The sequence below is a fragment of the Talpa occidentalis genome, unplaced genomic scaffold (assembly GCF_014898055.3).
Source record: "Talpa occidentalis isolate TD23 unplaced genomic scaffold, MPIMG_talOcc4v2.1 talOcc4.6, whole genome shotgun sequence".
NCBI lineage: Eukaryota > Metazoa > Chordata > Mammalia > Eulipotyphla > Talpidae > Talpa > Talpa occidentalis.
This window is the reverse complement of record NW_023604972.1, coordinates 24,473,125-24,495,764: the sequence shown is the minus strand read 5'-3', so window position 1 is coordinate 24,495,764 and position 22,640 is coordinate 24,473,125. Positions and strand designations below refer to the sequence as shown.

Here is a 22,640-nt window from a genome sequence, read left to right as displayed (position 1 = left end):
GTGTTTGGTATGGGACTTTTATTTACTAAGTGCCTCCATGTGCCACATTCTAAAATGCCAATATATATCAACTTAAAATCACTCTGTAAAGTAATTTTTATTACCCCTAATTTATAGACAAGAATACCAAAATTGTCTTTTCTTCAATTATTTTTGTACTCTCTTCCTTAATTTTGCTCTTTCTTTCCCTCCTTTTTTTTTTCTCTAGATATTCATTTACCTGTTTTTGCCCAGAGAGTAAGAGAATAGTTGGTTTACTTTAGTTATAAGAATAGATATATTTTGGGCCTCCCTGGTGGTGCAAGGGGTTAAGATGCAACCTATGAAGCTAACCACAGCCACCGAAGCACAAGTTTGATCCCTGGCCTGGGAGCAACCCACATGGCACAGCTGACCTCTCCTGACTCGCCCACTGCTCCCCTCAGTAGTGTATTTCAGTCAATCTGCCTGTTCTGTTCCCCACTCTGTCTCTGGTGGATCCTCTCACCACCCACACCTCTGGCCTGTACCCCTGTTCTTTTATGCATAAATAAATAAATCTTTTAAAAATAGATACATTTCAAAATAAAATAAATGCATGCATGTGTTATATATATGCATGTGTATGATATACAATGTATTATATTTTATACAATCTTAATGAAGAGAAAGGATAGTGAAACATGTTGAAACTAAAATTTAAATTAGCAGACTAATACATGACACCTATTCAGATACAGAAGAATCATAAATTGGTCTTTAAGCTTCTTTGCATTCATCATTAAGAAGGATGAGCTTATTTTAAAGAACACATTACACACATAGGATAAAAACAAAATGTCATAAAAATACTCTTAATTTTTCCTGCTACTTAACCAAATAGAAGGCAGAAAAAAAACTATTCTGCTCCTGTCTCCTCTTAAAAATCACCCCAAAAAGAAGTATAAAAGAAATATAAAAATCCATCTTCTATGAAACAAGGCAACATCTGTAACCCTGAAACAATATAAAAAGATAGACTATAATAGAGGAAGGTAAATGACTTAGCAGATAAAAGGTCAAACCTAAGCAAAAAGAAAAAAGGATAATTTTATTTTCTTGGACAAACTCCAGAAAGGCTTAGAAAATGTAGGCACAAGATACACTTAAAGACTGAGAGTAAAAGAGGGGCTGAAATGGGAATTGTGTGGAAATCTGTTTCACAGTAATCAGAACTTCACATGCTGCTCATTTCCCTCCTAATTATGGGGCCAGGTGACAGTTGCCCCCTGCCTTTGAAAGAGTAGAATGTGTAGTCTCTGGAGAGTCTGAAACAGAGAGGTCCTCACTAAGGGAACAGAGGATGTGGTTATTGGAAGGGAGAGGAGCTAAAGACACTTTAGTAAGCACAGGAGTGTAAGATAAAGTCTCACTTGTTTGAACTAGCTCAGGCACTAGTAACTGGGAGTTTGCTTATTATGCAGGAGACTGAAAAATCCTGTTATGGAAACTGAACCACTCCAGAAAAAAATTCTATAATACTGGCAAGGGGCAAACATCAGTTCATAACATCACAGAGAAATTGATAATCTACAAGCTACCTCCATTCAATCAGGTTTTTAGCATCTTACTCTTAACTGTGATCACAAATTTTTAAAAGCAAAAGAACATGTAAAAGATATAGAAAGTCATTAAAAAGAGAATATAGGGCCTTCCTGATGGTGGAAGGGGTTAAGCACCGCACTATGAAGCAATCTGCAGCATCTGCAGCACAAGTTCAATCCTGGGCCAGCCAGGGAGCAACCCACATGGCGCAGCAGACCTCTCCTGACTCGCCCACTGCTCCCCTCAGCAGTCAATCTGCCTGTTCTGTTTTCTACTCTGTCTCTGGTGAATCCTCTCTCCCCAGCATCTCTGGCCTGTACCCCAGCTCTTGTATGAACAAATAAATAGATCTCTAAAAGAAAAAAAAATTGAAAAAAAATATAGAGTTAAATACTCACATTGACAATGTATGTCTAGATATGTATATTATTTATATAGCATATATAATATATGAGAGAGATTATAAAAGATATTTATCCTTGGGAAAAAACAAAATCATATTAAGAGAATATTCAAAGAACAAAGATTATTTCCTAGAAAAATCCATAATAACAATTTCAATATGATAGATAAAAGAGGAAAGACCAACAATTTACTTGTTTAAATAATTATAAAATCAGAGGAGCAATCTAAGAGGTCTGAAAATATGGCTTCAGAAAAAGAGAACAGAAATGACTGTTGGGAAACAAAGACTATTTTTCTAATTTATATGGACTTGACTCTCTAGAATGCAACACACATGAATAAAAAAGTTTTCTACTAAAGTACAGTACAATGACATTTCAGAACAGCAAGGGTAAAGAAAAATTCTGAAAAAAATGCATATTATATTAAAGAGTGGAATACTATAATTTCAAGAGACATAGCAAAAGAAACTTCTGAAATAAGAAAACAGAGATTCTTTTAATATTTGAAGAAAATATTTTTTTATTCAAAGATTCACAAAAACTTGTATAACAAAATTATCTCCAACAACAAGTGATGGAGAGAATACAAACAAAAAAGAATCCTATTACAGTCTTAAAGAAATGTGAACTGAAGAAACCATTATGAAAAGCCATCTGGAAATACCATATAACTCAGCAATCACTTTTAGGCTTATAGCCAAAGAATATGAAACCACTGACAAAAATCACACGTTACACAATATTTACAACATTATTTCCAAATGCCTGGATATGGAAAAAGCAGCCTAAATCTCCTTCAACAGTAAATGGATCAAAAAGATGTGGTATATGTACACCATGGAGTATTATATTACCATAAGAATGGAAGAAATGCACCATTTTTTAAAACATGGAAGGAATTTGAGAGGATTATGTACAGCAAAATAGAATGATAAAAATAAATATCATACTGTTAAAAGAAATAGAAGAAGACACAAAGAAATGGAGAGACATCCCCTGCTCATGGATTGGAAGAATAAACATTATTAAAATGGCCATCCTTCCAAAAGCAATATACAGATTCAATGCTATTCCAATCAAAATTTCAATGTCATTCTTCAAAGAAATAGAAAAATTATTGATGAAATTCATATGGAATCACAAAAAACCCCGAATAGCCAAAGCTCTCCTGAAAAAAAAAGAAGGGAATGGAGGCATCAGACTCCCAGACTTCAAACTATACTACAAAGCCATAATCATCAAAACTGCATGGTATTGGAACAAGAACAGACATACAGACCAATGGAATCGAATAGAAAATCCAGAAATAAACCCACAGATTTATGGTCAACTAATCTTTGACAAAGGAGCAAAGACTATGCATTGGAGCAAAGAAAGTTTGTTCAATAAATGGTGCTGGGAAAACTGGGTCGCTACATGCAAAAGAATGAAGCTTGACCACCACCTCACACCATACACAAAAATCAACTCAAAATGGATTAAAGAACTAGACATAAGACCTGAAACCATAAAATATATAGAAGGAAATATAGGCGAAACACTACGTGATTTGCACATCAAAGACATCTTTACAGACACATCACCCAAAGCAGTGATAGTGAAGGCAAAGATAAACAGCTGGGACTATATCAAATTAAAGAGCTTTTGCACAGCAAAAGAGACAATAACAAAAACAAAGAGAAACCCACCAACTGGGAGAACATTTTTGCACCCAACACTAATGATAAAGGACTGATCACAAAAATCTGCAAAGAGCTGATGAGACTCAACAACAACAAAGAAAATAATCCAGTCAAAAAATGGGCAGAAGAGCTTAAAAGAAACTTCTCTGAAGAGGAAATGCAAATGGCCAACAGGCATATGAAAAAATGTTCAACATCACTTGTCATCAGGGAAATGCAAATCAAAACTACCATGAGATACCATCTTACACCAGTGAGAATGGCACATATTAAAAAAACTAGCAACAACAAATGTTGGCGAGGGTGTGGAGAAAAAGGAACTCTTCTGCACTGTTGGTGGGAGTGCAAACTGGTCCAACCACTGTGGAAAGCTGTGTGGAGATTTCTGGACCTACTAAACATAGAGCTTCCATATGACCCAGCAATTCCACTCCTAGGTATTTACCCAAAGGACACAGAAACATCAATTCCAAAGAACACCTGCACCCCTATGTTATAGCAGCACTGTTTACAATAGCTAAGCTTTGGAAACAACCCAAATGCCCAAAAATAGATGACTGGATCAAGAAGATGTGGTACATATATACCATGGAATATTACTCAGCATTCAAAAAAGATAAACACATGCAATTTGCTGCAACATGGATGGCGCTGGAAGGGATCATGCTCAGCGAAATAAGCCAAAAAGAAAAAGAAAAATACCGGATGGTCTCACTCATAGCAGGAATCTAGAAAACTTAAATAAGGGACCAGGAAAATGAAAACTATAAGAAAGTGAAAATCAAAATCAACAAAAAACTATGAACCAGAGACACTTTTAGGGGGGGGGGCGGGAGGGGAGGGATTGGGGTCAGAATGGGGGGCGGCAATTGTATGGGGAATATAACAATAAAATTTAAAAAAAAAAAAAAGAAAATGCATACATTGTGCAAAAATTAAAAATGATGTAAGAATTATATAAAATAAAATATTAATTTTAAAAAAGTAAAAAAAAAAAAAATAAAAATAAATATCATGCATTCACACAGCAATTTGAGAATGTCCTAATTCTACCCACAAAAATTTATCATCTGAATAGATCCTTCTTTAAGGGATTTTACTATCCCAAGAAGGATGATTTAAAAAAAAACAACCTATTATGCTAATTAAATTTGTGAGTAGAATTATGATGTTTTCAAATTTGCAAAGGCTCTAAAAAACACTGCCCATATATATTTTGTAAGGAAATTGCTAGAGTATAGTCTCAAAATATATTAGATACATAAACTAAAATAGGAAAGACCCTTTGAAGAAGAGAGTTGGAGGCAATTCCCAAGCACAGAGCTCTATAGGAAGTTGGAAGTTTCTGGCAAAATTATTTCTTCCAAAATAAGTAATTACTAATAATTACTTGGCAGATTTGACCACATGGGAAAATAAAAGGATTGATATTTTATAGACTCAGTGGGGAGCACAACAAAACTTAGTTGCTGGCACCCAAAGTTTACTTTTATCAATCACACCCTAAATATTTAATTTACATATTACTAACTCTCACTACATAATGATTATCAGGCTCTTCCTCTCTTCTCTTGACTAGACTCAAATGTTTATCAGCACAGAACGTGAAGTGGAAAACATTACTTCTCTCCATTTCTTCTTCTTCTTCTTCTTCATCTTATTATTAAAGACTTTTTTTAAAAGATTTATTTATTTATACAGAACTGTGGGAGAAGCAAGATTTACAAAGTTCTGTAATGAAATGAGTAAACAAAGTTCTATTTAACTACACTATGTGTAGGATCATTGTGCACAAAATGTTGAGATAGCATTTTTCCTGGACGTACAGAGCTTTCTCAGTACATGTCACCTTGGCTTGTGGGGCTAAAGTCAATGAAGGCCCTGCTGGATTCAAAACAAACTGATACTGTATCCTTAAAGAATGTAGATTAACCAGATTTAGGATCATCTCAAAAAATAATTTTTTTTTTTTAATCAAGGAAACCTACCTCAAGGCAAGATAAAACATCTAGGGAAAAAAACCACCTTTTTTCACACAAAGTCATCCCAAAAGACCCAGGTCCTGATGCCCACCACTCCTAAGCCAAAAGCAAAATACAAGAACTGGCGAGGAAAGCCATGTTTACTCAGAAAACTGGTATTCCCAAGGGGATGGCTGATTCAGTTGTAATGAAAGTGTCTGTGTAGGGTAAATGGTTTTCAGGCTTTTCTGCCCTCCTGCCTTTAGGATTGCCCTGGGTGATGGGGCACCTGCATTTTGTTATTTTGTTAAAAATTATATTGTTTACTTTGGTGGGCCATGGCAGTGATACTGGGATATTGAAGAAGAGAATCAGAGGCAGGAGAGAGGCAAGAGAGAGAAGGGAACAAAGAAGTCCAGGGACTCTCAGAGTGAAGACTTTCCCCTGGCTTAGAGGCCTGCCAGGGGTTTGGAGGCCTACCAGCCTCCAAGCCCTCTGGCACCCCTTCCTGCCATATACCTAGTTGCTGCACTTCATGTAAAAGCTCAATAAAAGCCTGAGAAAGCCACTGAGGGCTCCAGGACTCTCCTTTACCGGTCTGGTCTGCTTTTGTCATAAAGAACCATCTCTGTGCCCTTCCTGGACTACAGTCTGGAATCTCTGAGCTTGGGGTAAGATTTTTATAAGGGTATCTTTAGAGAAGCTTTGACTTGTCAGCATGACTGTTCAGGTTTCTGATGTTTTGGAGTTTCTAGTAGTTTTGGAGTTTTTTGTGGCAGTTGTTGCTGCTGTTAGTTTTAGGTTATTAAGAGGGTGGGCCTCCCTGATGGCACAAGGGGTTAAGCACTACACATGAAGCAATCTGAAGCCTCTGCAGCATGAGTTTGATCCCCAGCCAGCCAGGGAGAAACCCACATGGCGAAGGAGATTTCTCCTGTCTCACCTGCTGCTCCCCTCAGCAGTGTACTTGGGTCAATCTGCCTGTTCTGTTCCCCACCCTGTCTCTGGTGAATCCTCTCACCCCCGCATCTCTGGCCTGTACCCCAGCTCTTGTATGCATAAATAAATAAATCTTTAAAAAAAAAAAAAGACGGTTCCCTTAGGGAAGAATGGGTCTGGGTCCTATCTCCCTGCTTCATCTGTCAACAGAAAAGCTCAGTGGAAAATGCTGGAGGTTTGCTTCAGGACTTTTAGGGAAGTTGGCATGTTATTGATCTAAGGGACACAACTAAGTATTCTAAGGGTTACCACTATGGTTAAAATAGGCAAAAGACTTTTCCCAGCGTGTATTTTGTTTTGTGCCTTCAATATGAGACCCCCGTCTCTCTCCTGGATGTCCCAGACCCCTATCCCATTCCTAGGTAATCAGGGTATTGATCCAGAGTCCATGCCACCAATTTCAGAATTTATAGGGATGTAAATTCACCATAACTGTGTAATCGAATTTGGTCTTTTTCTCCTACTAATTCATCTGATGTTCATTTGTCCACTAAAACAGACCAAGAAGAACTCAAGGTGTTGGGAAATTTTTTCCCAGCACCACTATATGCATAAAAAAGACATTTTTTTTTTCAAACTGAACAGCATGTATTCAGACATTTCTCCATTTAAGACTTTCATTTGTCGCTTTCCATAAATGCTGGCAGAAATCAAACTGTGCTTAGGGCTCTTTTAGTGAACAGCTTGTGAATTTTTTCCAAGTGTTTTTGAAACCATTTCCACAAGCCCAGTATTTGGTGCTAGATTTGTTTTGAGCTCGCAGAAGCCTGTAGCTATCTGGGTCACTGCTCCATGCTGGACATTGCCCCTCTTGACCATCTGCTTTAAGCATACCTCACACAAGTTCCACACTGCAGGAAGTACTCTTGAGATGGCTGAGCCTGTTGCCTTGATTGTGCAGACCAAGAAAAATCATACAGGTCTTCAAGCCGTTCAGTTTCATTCAAGATACCAGCTTTTGCAATTATAGTAGTCCCATAAAGTTTTGTAATGTGTTCTTAACTACAGTCCAAAGAGGTTAAAAAGATAATTAACTTTCTTTGCATTTTAGTAATTGCTTTCCAATGTTTACTTCTATTATACCCTACATCATCATGTTCTTTTAAACAATTAAATATATCAGTGGGGATTTTAGTATGAGATTGGTGTTTACACATGTATGTGAAATGAAAGGCAAAGACATGGTGTAACTTTCTCAAAGATTTTGTGATACACTTTCAAATGGATTATTACAGTGCCTCCAAGAAGGACTCTGAGGTCATCTGAATTTATACTTATTGGTTTACACACCTAGAAAGAATTTGAGTCATTTTGTAGATTGGGTTGAACTGTGACTTCAAACATGCAAGATTTTTATGGTTCTAATTCAGATTTTTCAAAAATAGTACAGCTAAAAAAATAAGATTTTTCTTCCACTTTAAGAAATGTTTCAATGAATCTCTTCAGAAAGAACAGAAGGGAAATTAGAACTTGCTACATTATAAAAATTCATAATTTTTAAGTATTTCCTGATGTTAGACATTTTCTTTTATGCTTCTTCCTAGTTTAGGGAGACACATACTAAAGCTAGTAGGTCAAAAGAATCACTAATCAATATAAAAATGAGCCAGCAAAATCAGTGTGACCTACTTGTCATTGGCAAATTACTTCAGCTTGTGATAAGTACACTGTGAAGTCTACTTCAGAGCATTTATGAAACTCAGCAGTACACAACTTACCTTGTTCATGTAAAGTATTGAAAGCATTGAAACTGAAGGTAACTTTATGCAGTGTCAATTAAATGTCTACATTTATCTTTAATGTGAATGAAAATCTGCAGTATTTCCCCTGAAGGCAGACAAAAGTCTTAATGGTTGTTGAAGCTATTCAAACATCCTTCAGGTGCATTTTAAAAACCTCAAATATCTTATAATGAGTTTTAGCATCTTATGGATTTAATTATTCCATTTCTTTATAATTTTTATACCCTAGGCATAAACTGACATTTAACAAGGCCCCAGAAGAAAAACAAGATCTCCTTATTATCGGAAGGATCATTTTTCATATAAGAACCTGCACTTCTGGGGGAAAAATGAAGCAATCCTATTATATAGGAAAATTTGACATTGCAGTTTATTTTGCAAAACTTGGAATTTGCAATCGTTTATCATATGGCAGATTGGTAAGGCAATATTGTTGGACACTCAAATTCATTTATCTCTACATTTTGTTTATATCCACTAAGAGTTAAAATGACTTTTGAACCCTGGGATTATCTTGAAAATATTTGTCTGTGACAAAGATTTTGCTGTGGACAGACTGTATTATTCACAAAAGGTCTAGTTTTGACATATGGTTCTCTGCATGAGTTCAACCGCTGGCTGACTCCCAATCCTTGAGTTTTACTGCCAGCTAGAATCAATATCATTTTGTAATAGGGGAGCTACCATTATTCTTTTGTAGAAACACACATTTGTCTCTTGCTTCCAAAGTAACCCATGATCTATACCACACATTTATATATCAAACAATATAAAATGATATCAAACAATATCTTATATTCTGCTTCATGTTTCTGTATTTGATCTCCAAAAGAATTCACCATGATCAGGAACTGTTTTACATATTCTTTTAATTTATTAAAGTTTTACAATAGTGCTAGATACATTGGTTGGTTGTCATTAACTATTGATTTCAAAACTTTGGATACTAACTACTGAATACATTCATATTTTGTTCTTATAATTTATCAGGGAAACTCATTATAGAATATTTGTATTTATAAGCTGCACAACCTTGCCTTCCTCAAGATATTATGTGTTTGGGAAGCCTAAAAAGAAGGTATTAACAGTTCAACCATGAACTTTGAAAATTAGGGTATCCCAGAGAAAGGTGGATATAAAGTGCTGTCCTACCATAGGCAATAAACATAGAAAACTAGGGCTTCCTCTTCTTACTATTTTTTTTACTAAAAGGAGATATATTATAAACTGAGGTGCCCTATAAGGAAATTAAACATATCTAAGAAAGTAGAGTATAGCTCATTGCCCTAATGAAGGAGAAATTTCCATCGCAGAATTGATTACCTGAGACGCAGTCCATATAGTTACCAGGACAGAAAGAAAACAAAAAAAGCAAAGTAGCACAAGAGTGAAGTGCTAGTCTTAGCGAAGAATAAATTATATTTTTCCAGTTGTGTAAAATTAACTCTGTAGTAAACAATAGAGTTCTCACTAGAATAAAATTTGGGATTTTTTTGAGTATCTTCATAAAATTCCAATGAAAAATTATCTTCTTGATATTTTTTGAGATCTATCATAGGACTAAGTCAACCTATTGATAGCAATCAAGATGCTCTTGCCAGGGTTGAAAAAGATGGATCATGTGGAGTAGGTGATTGCTGGCAATTCTGTACCTGGGCATTCCTTTCACCTCTCTCTCTTGTTTCTTCCCTTATCTTAGATTTCATCTCTATTTTGCAGGAGTCTATACTTCTGTAAGTAACTTTTGGACAAGGCATTTTTGTGTACTTTTTCCTGCTTGGAGGTGTTTTATACTATTCTGTTTACCGAATTGTTAGCAGGCAGACGAGGGGCACCTTGCAAGCCCAAAATATGCATGCTTTAAATGGGTTCCATGTTTTCCTATCCTCATTCTCATTCTGAGAAAGAAAAAGTGTAATTTATAAGTCACCTTTGAAGGATCACTTTTAAAATATTTGTCATGTAAGAGATGTTGTCTTACGTCCTTAAGATACAAATAAGTGAGACACTGGGCCTCCCTGGTGGCACAGTGGTTGAGCGCTGAGCTGCGACATGCAGCCTCTGCAGCACTGGTTGGGTCCCACATGGCGCACAGACCTCTCCTGCCACGCCCTCTGCTACCCTCAGCAGTGTATTTCATCAATCTGCCTGTTCTGCTCCCCGTTCTGGCTCTGGTGAATTCTCTCACCCTCCTGCGCTTCTGAATGTACCCAGTGCTTGAAAAAATAAATAAATCTTAAAAAAAAAAAAAAACAAATAAGTGAGACCCAGAATAATATAGGAGATGCTTAAAAATGGCATTGAAAGAATGAAATGGGTGCACAAAAAACCAAACAAATCACTGTCTCTCTCTAAAGGAAATAGAGCAGACTTTATAAAGGAAGTGACATTTCATTTAAAATTTATAAGAATAGGAATTCCAGCAGGAGTTTGGGGGAAGCGAAAAATGAGAAGGGTATTTCAGGCATAAAAATAAAATGAGCAAAGGAATGGACATGTGGAATAAAAGCTGGGAATTTTTCAAGAATAATGTAACTAAAGAAGAAAGTATATTGGGGATAGCAGTCCCAAATGAGAATATAAATTTAGGATGACTGAAAGTCCTCCTATTTGTATTAGGGAGTTTATATTTCTTTTGTAAGTGATCCACAGACAATAGAGAGAGAGCAGTTAGATCAGAATTGTCAGCCCCAAAATTAACTTTGAAACAATTGGAAGGGTGTACTGAAGACTAGGAGCAATCAATGCAATTTATTCAATCCGAAAATAATCATAAATTTATTTGTAAGTATTTACAGTGTACCATTACAAACTAAGTCCTAGGTTTGCAACTAGAGATACAAAAATAATTAAGAAACACAAAACTCTGGCCTCTGAGAATTTACATTCTAAAGGAAGAGAGTACATGAATGCTGTCTGGGAGATAAACTGGGTGATGTAATAAAGTCAACTTTACTAAGGGTTGGTAGGAAGAAGTGCTCATTTAGATTAGGTAATCAAGGAAAGTATGCCTCCGGATGTGATCCAGGAATCAACTGCATCAGAATCACCTGAGAACCTCCTTTTAAAACAAATTCCCACACAGCAGATCAGTACAAAATGACTCAGAATTTCTCAAGTAGAATCTGGAACATTGCATATTTTAGCTTGCCTCGCAGATAAATCTCAACCATGCTGAAATTTGGTAACACTAACTGTGCAGACTGGGAGCTTATTATGAGTAATGAGGATGGAAAGATTCAGGGAAATTTGAAAGGTATTTAGGGAGCAGGATCAGCAAGAGAGCATTATGATCCAGCTACTGACCCAGCTGTACATAGCAAATTACCAAATATTGAATGTATAAGATGAACAAATTCACATCTTGATTTCAACAATTTATATCACTCTCCATTTGCAAAAAAAAAAAAAAAATTATACCTGAAGATTCTTGCAGAATAAATCTGTAAATATAAAAATTTAAGGACCCTGATAGGTAGAGCAAAAGATATTTGAGGGTGGTGCAAATAATTATGATGAAAGTAAAGCATATTGTGGGAGCATCAAAATGACAGAACAGCAGACATTTTAATTCTAGGGGGGGAAATTGCAACTGCCATACTTCAGTTTGAATGCTATGCTAACAGTCTGGGTAATTTTTTATACTAAATATTTGTGTTCTTCTGGGAATTAATGTAATTGCAAATGTTGAAGCAAAATTTATGATCAACACAAGCCCCTAGCAGAGTCCTCATTAATCCCCAACATTCAAATTTCAAATTCTAAACCACAAAGGATCTGAATATATGGCCTTGTGGTGATCATACATGTATTTTTTCGCTATGGGGTTGAAAAATGCTCTTGGAAAACAACACTGCAAGTTTGCTGCATATACCCAGAAAGCAGAATATCTGGAGATGCTAACAGGATTCAGTTTCCTTTCTGTGCCTGAGCAGCTTATGTCCTCCGCACCTAAGTACGTATATGCTGAAGGATGCTTCAATACAGCAATTTAATGATATTGCATTCTTTTATAACACGTTAGGATTTATAGAGTTGTTTTTTACACATTATCTCAATGAATTTTTACAGTCAATCCATGAGATTTTCTGAGACTGGGGCTCAGAGAATTTAAATAACTAACCCAAGAACACACATCTAGGGAGCAAGGGGACCCAGAATACATGCGGCATTTTGACCTTTCTCCAGGAAGCCCCACATTTATATTACCTTTAAGAAAGGAATTTTGCCAAGGGATCACTTTCACATTTGTGTGGTTCATTCTCTCTTCTCTCCTTCCCATGTATCTTTTCACCCCTTCCATTGTGACAACTCTTTTTCCTCCCTGGTACACCTTCCCAGGTACCCAAAAGGACAGTGCTGCCCGTGTTCCCTATTGGTGAGAAACTGTTCAGGTTTCTTCTCTTTGGTAATATTCAGAACTTTGAACCTCTTTCTTGGCTTTCAGAGTTTAATGGTACTCTTGACCTATTCTTGGAAGACCCAGTTCTCTGTTAGCTGAAGTAGCACTGGTCAGTGACCTGAAAGATTCACACCAATTAAGATACCATTGCCCTCTTCAGCTTAAATTTTTTCTCACAGCTTCTTATCTGCTTGACCTTCTGGTTTCCATGAACATTTGAGTTTGTGGCTCCAAGTGTAACTCATAAATATTCACTTCACTTTCTATTATCATTTTTCTACTCTTCTTTACTTCATATTAATGTTTGGTATCCCAAGTACCAGAAACTCCACTTTCCAATTTAAGAAAGAGATGATAGTTAACCTTAACTCTTTGATCCTTAGCTTGTTATAGATCATTCAATACAAATCTTAAATTCAAATTCAACTTTGTATTATATGATTAATTTAATTGAAAGCATGATCATGTATTGATGATTATCGATATAGGCTATTAGTGTGGCATATTTATTTCAATATTCTATGTATTTTCTATATCTTAAAACATTTTCTAAATTAAAAACAAAAATTTTGGTAATTCTTGCTTCACCAAATTCCATGCAATTTTATCCTTGAATGCAGTCATTCATGGGGTAACCCTTGAGCTACTCCTTCTTCTTCAGCCCATGCATTTGCAGTTATAGATATAATTTCTTCTTCTCAATGTGGTGAATTATAGCCTGAGCTATTTCTGTCTCAAGACAATTGTACCTTAACACCGTTGCCCAGAAAGTGCCTTGAATAAAAGTAATAAAATTTTGCTTGGAATATCAGACACCTACTCTCTAGCTCAAGTCATGAGCTCAAAATTTATATTTGGGTGGCCACGTCTTTGTGAGATTAAGATTAAGGAGCACAGATGGTTGTTTGTTGCCCTGTGGCTCTGATGACTGCCTTTTCTAAGCCTCTAATATGACCAGGATGCTTCTTTTCTTACATGCGACTCAATTATCTCCTTCTCAATCATCATGTCTTGGCTTAAAATCTCTTTCTCAGCCAGATATGATCTGAATCTCCAGTCTACATTGTATTGCCTCCATTTTATCCTCCTTTTGTAATTGCAATTACTTGTTCAGTGTCTGTCTTCTTATTGGGCAGAATTCTATGTGGAGATGATGGTTATGAGATCTACCTTATTCATTCTTGCGTTATAGTGGCAAGCAGTCTGTACCAAACAATTATTTGTTCAATGAAAGAGGAAAGGAAGCAATAATGGAGTGAAGAGGCAAAACAATTATAGTTTTCCAGAGAATATATGAACCAGTGTACATTCTCAAGCTTTTGCCTTCTTATTCTCTACTCGGCTGCACATTTAATTTCCTTCCTTTTGCCTGCACTGAGATAAGTGTCAGGGGAAATGTCCACAAAATGATGGTTATGACTTTTATAATTATTAATAACTGAGGGTTTTGTGGTAGGAGTCTTAGTGCCTATCCTGCAGCTAAAGCCTGAGAAGAAAACATTTAATTCTCAGTGATGTCTGTCTAATAAATCAGGGCTTCAACAATGTTAATTAACTGGAAAGCATATGACTTGGAAAAGCCCATTAAACCTCTCCTAGATTAAATGCTATTGAGAGGCTGGACCTATACCCACGCTAAATCTCCACTTTGCTGTCAGTCTTGTGGAATGAGAAATGTTGGCCACTGGTGGAACCACCTGGCTACACAGTGAAAAGGAATAGATTACAGCCATTTTTTAGACAAATGGGTTATTAACACATATCAAAGTCTTATTTGAAAGTTGTCCTAAGGGAACAGGTTCTTAAAAAGGCTGTCTCAGTGATTTATCTTCAATAGAGATAAGTTAGAGCAGATATAAAAAGAGGAGGAGGAAGAGGAATTGGAGGATAATTAGGAAAGAGGTCAAAAATAGCCTTAGTCAGTTGATGTTGCTATAACATAGTGCCATAAGACTGGGTGACTTGTAAACAACAGAAATTTATCTCTCACTTCTCACTCTTCTGGAGTCTGAGAAGTCCAGGATCAAGGTGCCAGCAGATCTGATGTCTGGTCAAAGTCAGCTTCCTCATTCATTGATATTGTCTTCTCCCAATGTCCCCACATAGTGGGGTGATGAGAGGGGAGGGAGAGACATTTTTTTACTTTATTTTTTTAATTTTTTAAAATATTTTACATCATTGTTCATTTTTAAACAGTATTTGCTTCCCCCCACCCCCTCAGGTATAGTCCCCATAGAATTTCCTTCTCCAAGGCACCTGTGCACCATCATCTCAGTCCCCTGTGCTCATCCCTCCCTCCCTCTGGTCCCGCTCCCTCTTCCTCCCCTGCAGGATGTCTCTGGTTTACAATTGTCTGTTTTTGCTTTGTTGTGTTTTGTACTGTAATTATTTTTTTACACTGATGTCTTATTGGGTTCCCCTATATTCCTGCTATAAGTGAAACCATCCAGTATTTTTCTTTTTCCTTCTGGCTTATTTCACTGAGCATAATTCCTTCTAGCTCCATCCATGTTCCTGTGAATGGATGACTTTATCTTTTTTGATTGCTGAATAGTATTCCATTGTGTATATATACCACGGAGAGAAATTTTTGCATGTTTTTTTAATAAGGGCATTAATCCCATAAACCCATTCATGAAGAGTACACTCTTCTTTTTTAACTTTTTCTTTTAGATTTATTTATTTATACAAGAACCAGGGTATAGGCCAGAGGTGCAGGAGGTCAAGAGAATTCACCAGAGACAGATGGGGAGAACAGAACAGGTAGACTGATGAAATACACTGTTGAGGGGAGCAGCAGGTGAGGCAGGAGAGGTCTGCTGCACCATGTAGATTTCTCCCTGGTCAGCTGGGATCAAACCCTTGCTGCAGAGGCTGCAGACAGCTCCACAGTGTATTGCTCAACTGCCTGCGCCACCAGGGAGGCCCAATATTACACTCTTACGACTTAATTACCACCCAAAGTTCTTACTTACTAATAAGCATATTATATTTGAGAGGGATACAAACATTCAGTCCATTAAAATCCCCCAGGCTCCTGAGATTCTTGTCTGCCTCATATGGAAAATATGTCCATTGCATCCCACCAACTCCAAAAGTCTTAACTCTTCCAGCATCAACGCTAATGTCCCAAGTGTCACCTAAATATCACACAGCTGGTTTTCTTCTGCTCTCAGTCTCTGTGATTTGCTCATATGGGCTGTAACATCTAAGCACTAGCTTTCTAAATCAGATACAGATGAGATTTGAGCAACAATTAATTCTGATGTAAAATTCCGCTCCAACTGTCTATCAGTGAAACCAAACAATTAATTGTATTTCTCCACAATATAATGGTAAGATAGGAGTAAAAAAGCCATTCCCATTCCAAAAAGAAGAAATAAGGATTAAGAGCATGAAGTTCCCAAACAAGTCCAGTGCCCAGTAAGGGAAACTTCATGAAATCTTAAGACTCAACAATAATCTTTTTTCGTCCATGCACCATGCTCCAGGTCTACTGGATCAGTGGTCCCACCCTCTACCCCACAGAGGAAAAGTTCCTGCCCCCACAACAGAGGTCTCACTCTGGGGCTCTGGGAAGCCTTTATCCCACATCTTTGGGCAGAAATCACTATAGTGTTACGAGCAAAATTATGCCTTTCTCCTGTTTTGGAATTGAAGGGGCAGCAGCTCCATGATGATGTCTAAATTACCTTTGGAGGCATTCTCCTCAGGTCTTGAAGTGTCAGCATTCTGTTCAGATAGTTTTTTGTAATAACAGCACCGCATTTCTCTCTGCCAATTTCTGTTTTTTTCAGTCAGTTTATATATAACAAAAATATATTTTTCTGTCTTCCCTCCCTCCCTCCAGAGAACAATAACAGTAATTACAGGAAATGTCAAGGGGAATAGGAGCCTGGATATTTATATGTCCTGGATCCCTGAGCCTGGCAATGCCTTCTTGCCCATTGCTGGTATTTAGTGAATGCAATTCTGTGGAAAATGCAGAGATGCCACAGACAGATTCAAAGCCTTCCCCAACATCTACAAGCTCATATAAGGGCAGACCTATTTCTGCACCCAGGTATTGATCCTTTTTCCACATACAAGTTTATGGTATAGGGAAACTCTGACAGATGATCCAGGGGATAGAGACTACAAACCAAATGCAGGAGCGAGATGGAACGTAGATAATCACTCCATTTTCTGAAAAACACAGATGGTTTGAATAATTCCACTGTCAGAGTGATTTTTATAAAATAAAAATAAAACTCTATCAGGAGCTTAATGGTCCAGATACTGTGCTAAATGCTTTACCTAGATTATTTGTTTCAATTTCTAACTCCACTGAGAGATAGCAACTATCAATTCTTCCATTTCACAGATGATGAACAGAAGCCCAAGCTTGGTTGGGATCGTCTGGAGGAAAAGGGGTAAAAATACTGAAATGTGATTCAGAATTTATTTAACTGATAAGGTTTCAGGTCTATGTGGCAGGAAGATTTTTTAATTTTTCCAGGAGATTCTAATATGTAGCACAGTTTGAAAGTCATTGGATTAAATCACTAGTCCAAAGTCAACCATGTAGAAAAGCAAAGGTTAAATATTTGAATCCAGGCTGCCTGACCAGAGCAGCCCCTGGCAGTTGTTCTTTGTTTTTCATCTGTGAACACCCAAAATGTAGTGTCCATAGATTAGACTCTTCACTGTGCATAATAGAAAGGTTAAAATCACCAGAGAAGGAATACATGCTCATGTTCAGAGGCTGGTACTTTCATCTCTATGGCAATACTGGAAGAAATAAGTTCCTGTTGTTGCAGTGCATTCTCTCAGACACACTGAGTGGGGTGTAATCATGATATCGAGGTAAAGGAATGCTCTCCATATAAAACTTCAGGTACATGATGCTGAGATTAATTTCTGCAAACTGGCCTGAATATTGGCTATCATTTACAACATTATTTCTATGAAAATAAACAAATTCACGAAAGCATTTTTAGGTGACAATTGCAATGTGGGGGATTGTCTGCACTATATAAACACCAGATGTTAATATAATAAATGCTAATTTGTATGTATGTAGAGATGTGATTTAAAATTGTAAATATAAACTGAAGTCATCTGTTCAGAAATTTCAAATGAATGTTTCTACTTTTTTGTCTTCTGAGGTTGACAGAGTAACTTTTGAATCTGTACTATAGCATTAAAAATTGTTTCTTTGAATTCCATTTCCCTATTCCAAGCAGCTAGCATCTGTTATACAAGCCACATATAGTGGCTTGGTTAGTGAAGTGATGAAGAATTATAGTTGGCAACAACGACCTGATTCAATTAGTCATCAATCATTAAAACACATCAAGCTTTGTTTTGATTGCCAGGGCCTTTACACTAACTAAACAACTGATGCTCCGTGTTCATGCTCACCAAGTGAAGATCATTCTCGATCTGTCCTCTTAACTGCATACTGTTCCCTTCTAGCAAGTCTACCTCAGTCACCTCAGTCTACTCAAAATTTCTGGAAGCCGTACATCTTTTCCTCATGCCCACACGGCACTCCTGCCCAATCTCATTCCTTACATGTCTTTACTTTCTTCCCAGAGGTCTTCCCAAAATCTGCAATGTGGAATTTCACTTCAAGTCCTCTGAATCTCTTTAGCACAGTAGATGGTGGCTATGTCGTCCTGCCTGCACTGGTCACCTTGAAGTCCTCCCACAAGTGCAATAATTCCTGTTGTGTCTTCAGCACAGACATCAGCAGTCACTGGGACTGTACAGGGGTAAATCCTAGGTGCCCCTAATCTGGCAGTAATACCGATACATAAAGAAATTTACTATAATATAGTTGGATCTTTTAAAAAAAAATAGTTCTTTTAAAAAAAAATCTTATTTAGTTTTAACTTGGTAATATATTCATATGTTGTAAAAGTTACAAATAGGTAACACAGTGAACATTCTTCTTCCCACTCAGGGCTCTAGGCTATCTGAAGCTTGCTGTAGTCTCAAAGTTGGAGGCTGGAATCACATTATGAAGACTCACTTAAACTCAAGATGTTGGCAGTACATGTAGGCAGAGACAATAGCTGGGCTGTTGGTCAAGCTCCTTTATACACAACCTCATGCTGATGGGTCTTCCTCACTATAGGAGGCTGGGCTCCAGGGGGAAGGGTTGCAGGAGAAAAGCATTGTGAGCTGTGTTGCAAGCCTAACAGCAGCAGTACTACTAACTCTGCTGGTTAGAGCAGAGCATAGCTTCCCCTGTTCCAAAAGAGAGAGTACACACTCTATCTCTGATGGAGAATGTCAACCCTCTGGAAGAGCATGTGTGACTACAAATATCTCTCTGACCATCAAAGTGCAGTCTGTCATTGCTGTTCAAGCATCAGGCTTGTAGATCTTCAGTTCAAAGAAGATACAAAGGGGGGACATTAGTGTTCAGTCAGGGCTCAGCTAAGGTTCCCATTGGATCATGTCTGGTTTCCTAGTTGCAACAACGCAGGAATGACCCCTGCTCCAAGCGCTGGGCAGGTTTCAGTGCCACTTCTAGTGTGTGGGTCTTGTTCACAAGGTTGTTGTCTCCTTCCTCAACCACCTCAGGGGAATTTGGATAGAAATAAGAAATAATTGTTTACTTATCTAGGAAACATTTCTTTTCTTCCTCCATCTGCTGGTGATTTTTTGTATACATCATTTCTTTTTTCTAATAATGGGAAAGATTATGAAAAAAACTTTGTTGTTAGCCCACTTGAAACACTCCTACATGGTCAGTGCTCAGAAAAAAAAAAAAGATGCGAAAAGTAGGGTGTGTGGACTATCTCTAGTTTCAATTATCCATTCTTGTTTTCTTTTGCACTGATTAGCATCATTGACTAACTCTACTTTTTAAAAGGAATTTCCTATAAAGACTTAATTATTTCATACAGAACATATCCTGCTCAGTAAAGCCTGTCAATAAATGCAGCATTTCTTTTGGCTACACTTTACAGGTGCATTTTAATTAGAAAACAAACACAACAAAGCTGTTGATTTGTCACAATAACTTTTTGCTGAACAGCACTAAGCAGCACATTAAATATCAAAACAGAAATCACACATGTCCTAAATTGACTAGTTAAGGTAGAAGTCTTTGTATCACAGTAGGATGTGAGGTGAAGACCATTTTATAGGATGAGACAAAGAACTACTGAGGCAATTGTATTAGTTCCAAAAAGGGACATCTGGATGGTGTAAAAACAGCATCCAAGGGACATCTTTACTATGCAGATTTGCCTTAGAAATTGACGGAGGTTGTCAGTTGATGAGATTTCATAGCAGGGAAATAAGAACTGAGAATTATAACAATCATTCCAAACAATCTCTCTCATGCAGCAGGCACCAAAAGACTGAACCACAATGATTGTGAGATTTTATGTCACAAAGAGTGAGCAACAACTGTTAGCCAAGTATACACAGTCTCAAGTAAAAAATGCTGGGTATTTTCTATCACTTAGTAAAGGTGGTACAACTAGCTTAAAATAGCAAGCACCTAGGAAAAAGTGAGATTTTTGTTCACTGAGGAAGTAGATAGTGAAGGTCAGACAATAAATTAAGGAAATCCTAGGTCAGACACAGAGGGAGAGATTCAGGATATAAACTCAGTAACCCAAGAGCAAGCACTGGGCCAAAGGCTTGTAGATCTGAGTGTATGACTGAATTTCAGATCCTTGTCCATTATTTAGAAAAAGTTATTTTTAAAATGGTTTCCATTTTGCTCCTTTGCAGGCTGATTTAAACAACTTGGAAAATTTCGAATCTTAAGTTGAAGAAAGAATTCAAGAGGAGCCACGAAAAGACACATTTCAAAAAAAGATAAAATGAGGGCAGACATTATATTTTAAACAATGTTTTATGCACACAACATGGATCTGACATCTAGGGGGAACTTTTGTTTCCCTTCCAATGTATCAATGCTTTCACCCGGCCTTCCGAAAGATTCAACTCTTCTTGACTTCCCTCAGTATTTCAATACTTGCTGGAAGGAGGAGCAGGATATGACTTCCTGATGGGACTGTCATTTTGGACTTTGAAAGCAGCACCTTGTAACATGTTACACAGCCTTCTAGTAGTGGATGAGGATAATTGGATACCATCCCCCTGCAACCAGAGCATCATGACAACTGATTTTACATTATGTGCCCTTTTCATAAAAAAGAGACTATTACAAAGTCCTTCATGCTGCCCTGAACATGTTTTAAATTTGTTGGAAAATTAACTTAATTATAACTTTTTACACTGATTTTGTGCACTGTATAATCTAAATCAATTCATGTTCCAGTTTTAAGATTTATACTCTGCTCTAATCTTCAGTTATCACTTCATCTCTTCAAGTATTCCCAATTGCAAATAAAGTGTTGACAATTTCAAATTATTTTCTTGTGTAAATGAGCACATAGAAAAAATTATATATCTATTTATATTATTTGAGCAGCATACAATGCTTTTCTAGGACCATCTTTTTTTCACTTCATATGACATTTTATGGAGCAGATTCATATATAAAACAATAATGATAGTGTAATTCTATTGAGGATTACTTCATGTCAGATAAAGTTTAAGTTGTTTACATGTAGTTTATTTAAATATTTCATTTTAATATGTGATATATGTTTGTAAAATAGTACTGATTTTATATGTAATATCTCATTTAAGTCTCACTAGTAGAAAATCCCCATGATGACATGTAGGCTCAGAGAGATAATGTCACCTGCTCTTTGTCACACAATTTGCAATGCATGGAGCTTTAATCTTCGCCACTGAGGTGTGCAGCCTGCAACGGAGAAAAAGAAGCCAGGGAGCAAGAAGAACCACTGCCCAGGCTATACTGTACTAAAGGACAGGCGTCATGTGACTCTGAATTTCAGAATCGCTGTGGATGAGTGACTGCTCAGCAGAATTGTATCAGACTGAAGGGTCCAGCCATGTGCCTCTGTTGGGAGGAAGACTGATGAATGAATGACATCCATTATATTGCCTATGTGTGGGGACATAGAGAATTCTGAGATTTAATTTAGGCAAGTAAATTGTTGTTTACTAATTATTACAGATATTAAACAACCTTAGTGACCACACAGGGTGCACTCGCCCCTCGTCTGAGCCACAACACTGCTGCTGTGCACCTTGCCTCCTTCCACAGTCCTTGTGAAAGGTGGAGTTTATTGTGCTTACCTTGTCCCTCTCATCATTGTATGTTCAGCAAATGTGAAGCAGATAATTGTCCCATTGAATCCCTGGTCTTCCATCCAAAGAAACTGAACTTAAAGAGCCGAGTCATAGGAAAATACTGCAGGTAGGTGTAAACCATGCTACAACCTGGTTTAGAAACCAAGAAATGGGATTTGAGCCTCAGTCAGATGCCCCGAAGGAGTTAGACCCCTTGGGAGGTCTGCAGAAGGTATGAATATAACTTTCGTGAGGGAGGAATGTGAATTTTTAATGGCAAAACTTTCCGAGGTGATTCTGGCGTTCCATGCTCTTTATTGGTCCACTGTACTTGATTATTGACATATACTATTTATGCGTTCAAACGTGGTAGAAGTGATACAATGAGACTAGCAGCTTTTGCTTTATAAAGATCTGGTGGATTCCGTGTTGTGTTCTGGGGATCTCTGAGTTTCCATGTAAGAAATCCAGCTATCCCATAAGGACAGATTGTGGTGAAATTGTTATAGGGCAGCCCCGATATTGAACGGGTTGCCTGGCGGTGGGTCCTCACCTGCGCGCGTAAAAGTGACTTATTAATACTCCACTACAGGCACACACAAAAGGTTAATACAAGGTTTATTTACAAGGGAAAAGGAAATAAGGAAAATGTACAACTCAGGGAGAAAATAGGGAAATAAAGTCGTTAATGCGTCCTACCCGATCCCACG

General features: G+C 37.3%; 1 long non-coding RNA gene across 3 annotated transcripts in view; it reads right to left on the bottom strand.

The window, feature by feature from the left end:
• Positions 1-22,640, bottom strand: part of LOC129144705 (uncharacterized) — an 87,427-nt gene that overhangs the window by 45,744 nt on the left and 19,043 nt on the right. The window lies entirely within an intron of this gene.